Below are 3,338 nucleotides of genomic sequence, written 5' to 3' on the forward strand. Positions count from 1 at the left end.
TGCATGTTCCCATTGGTTGTATTTATGATTATGTTATTTAATCTTTTAATTATATGTCCAAATTGTATAATAATAGTGTTTAATATCTCACATATTATACTACTACAATTCATATATGTTTCAATCATAAAACATCATAGTAACATCTATTGTAGATTATACTTTTTCATTTATTGGTATATACTGATACCTTTTGAAATGCTTCGCAGAGAATCACGAAGGGAATGCACTCTCTCAACAGACGAGTTGATGTAAGCAGATTCCAAAGCTGTCAAGATTAAACGGGAACTGTTAAGACTAAGTACCTCAGCAGCAGCCTCTTCAGTGAGAGAAGAGTTAAGTAGAATAACAGCCCGTTTTAGAACATTATATTAATTATAACATTATATAAATGTTGGTGCATCTATGCTAATAAATTCACGTTTTTATGTTGTTTCTTTTACCTAGTTTGGGACAATTGTGAGTTGAATGTGGTATTTGACAAAAAATTGGAAATTTTTAAAATTTTAAATATATTTTTTTTAAAATAAAACAAAGTTACCTACCGAATAGCTACAGATTTCCGTAGCTATTTATTTCCGTAACTATTCCGTAGCTATCCACTTCCGTAGCTATTCCGTAGCTATTCTGTAGGAAATTCGTAGCTATTTATTTCCGTAGCTATTCCGTAGCTATGGTAGCTACGGAAAATTTCGTAGCTATTCTGTAGCGATTTCGTAGCTAATCCGTAGCTATAATTTTCCCACGGGCCATTATGCTACAGACATTTTTCCGTAGCAATTCCGTAGCTATCCGCTTATAGCTACGGAATAGCTACGGATTGTGCTGTAGCTATTGCACCAGTTTTCTAGTAGTGTCTTCGTAGATAGGAAATCAATAAAAAAAAAATTAGACCACACAAGTATCAACATCAACAGGTTTTCACCCCAACAAAATCAAACATGTTCCATTATTCTAAGGCCATAATATGAAACTTAAAGAAAATGAATAACAAAATCAGAAATCAGATTATTGGAAGAAAAACATAAGAAATAATTCGTTTCTTATAATTTCAGATATTTACCGTATAAAATTGGACCTTTATGAGTACAAAATATTTTAGGGTTTTTATTAGTGGAGGAAAAGGTGTGGTGGTAAAGAAAGCCAAAGTAATTCTTTTAGAGGATGACATGTGGTATATTGCAGATTTATTTATTAGAAGAGAAAGATTAGAGTATGAAGATTTAGTTCCAAAAGATTTTACCAATTAAGCATGCTATATAATATTTCTTTTGTGTTTCATAATGTAAAAAATATAATAAAAAAATGCTTAATATAATATATACCCTTAAAAATATATTATAATATGAAGTACCTGAAACATAAAACTTACATTGTAAGCCAAGGCTTAGTGAGTTTTTCTAAAATACCACACACAACTAATACAGATAAAACCATGCATGTATGAGCCTTCAGTCTGACTGGACCACCTTGCAGGCCTTCAGCCTATCTGGACCGTTCTTCGGGTCCTCGGCCTGACTGGATCGCCTCGCCTGCCTACAATCTATCTGGACCACCCCGGATATCTTGGCCTTCAGCACAAAGCAGAACCGCCTCAGCCCAACAAACCATAACATGTCGACATATACAATAACAATCAATAACCAGCAAATACAAGTAATCATACAAATCCACCAATCTAACACTTGCTCAGTGAACACAGGTAATCATACATATCTACCAATCTATCATATAACCAGCATAACATCAATCCAATATACCAAGATATATAAACCAGTGGGTCGGCATTAGTGCCTTCGACCTACAAGTACAATGAGGAAAACTCACCTCATAGTCTGAAAAGATAATTGAAGAGATCACAGCTCTAACGGCTGACTCTACAGGTCACCTATACAACAAACAATAACCTAGTCTCAAAATACTACTTAAAATACCCAAAATGTCCCTAAGGCAAACTTTGTTAAACCCTAAGTCAAAGTTCAAAGTCAGCAAGTAAAAAAGTCAAGGGAAGGTCAAGTTGGTTGAGTACGCCCAGCCTACTCAGCTACTACATTGGGCGTAGTCGCATCTCATCCAAAACCATGGGACTCTAACCCGGTACGCGCAACGTACCCATTGGTAGGCCTAGCGTACTCCGTCTAAATCCAAAACTTCATATTAAGAACTTATTCCTTAAATACCTCTCGTCCAAACTCAGATCTAGACACATAACATCATTCTAAGTCATAAAGTTTCCACCTTTATGACTTTCCATGGCTAGACAAAGCCCAAAAGCTAAAACCCTAACTTAATAATCCATTAAGACATCACGACTCTTACATGGAAGCGATATAAGGACAAACATCTCATTTTTATGGTTCTTAGTAACTCCATAATGGATAAAGTTTCTAATTTCATCCATTAGGATGGTCTAAACAACTAAGATCTAGTATTTAAGTTTCAAAGGGACCAAAAATGCATATTTCTCAAACTAATCCATTAAGTCCAAGTCTCCAACTGTCATATCTGAATCAATATGATGTTTAGATGGATAAAGTTTCCAACTTTATCCATAACAAGGTTACAAACTTTCAAGATCTAGACTTTATGCACTAAAGTGACCAAAAAGTGACAAATATGAAGATTAATAAGATCTATGAAACTACTGAGCAAGTTTCAAAATTTTTTGTAACATCCTAATCCTCAGGTATGAAATTTGATTCTTTAAACATGTTTTTCCTTGGGAACTCGGCGAGTTAGAAGCCTCAACTCGGCGTGTTGTAGGGTGACTTTTGGCCGCGGATATTAATGACCCAACTCGGCGAGTCGGGGTGCCTCAACTCGGCGAGTTGGCAGCTGAGAAAGAAACCCTAATTTTTAGGGTGTTGCACCCTATTTAAAGGCCTTAAGTCCCTTGGCTAGCCTCCTTACCAGCCTCCTCTGTCCAGAAACCCTAATTTCGTGTATCATCTTCCAAAGTTGAGTGTGTGAGCTTGTGGAGAGCTTGGATAGTTGATTTTTGGTACTCTTTTGAAGGAGCCTTGAAGTTTGAGGTGTCTAGTTTGAAATGAAGGCTATAGATCCAGAACCTCCCCATTTGTTGCAGTCTTTCCCTTGCTTCTTTATTTCTTAGATCTCTTCCTTGAAGTTTTATTATGATTATTGGCTCATTGTCAGGTTGTTCAAGGAGTTGACTATTTTATTGGTTGTCACTTTAGATCTGGTCATTTGTAGCCTCATTTGGCTTTAAGTTGCAAGCTTTATTAGGTTCTAGGCCTCATCCATGCATTAAGTCCTTTATCAAGCCTTTCATGAGTTCTATAGCTTCTTTTTGGCGTGCATGAGCGAAGTTGGCAACC

At 36.1% G+C, this 3,338-nt stretch overlaps 1 long non-coding RNA gene across 2 annotated transcripts in view; it reads left to right on the top strand.

Annotated features, from left to right (window-relative positions):
• Positions 1–442, top strand: part of LOC145103714 (uncharacterized) — a 1,517-nt gene extending 1,075 nt beyond the window's left edge. For both annotated transcript variants that reach the window (XR_013706809.1, XR_013706810.1), the window contains exon 5: positions 210–442. This is a non-coding gene — a long non-coding RNA (uncharacterized LOC145103714). The remainder of the gene's footprint in view (positions 1–209) is intronic.
• Positions 443–3,338: the final 2,896 nt, after the last annotated feature.

Source organism: Lactuca virosa, chromosome 4 (genome assembly GCF_052849685.1).
Source record: "Lactuca virosa cultivar CGN04683 chromosome 4, Lactuca_virosa_CGN04683_v6, whole genome shotgun sequence".
In the NCBI taxonomy this organism is placed as follows: domain Eukaryota; kingdom Viridiplantae; phylum Streptophyta; class Magnoliopsida; order Asterales; family Asteraceae; genus Lactuca; species Lactuca virosa.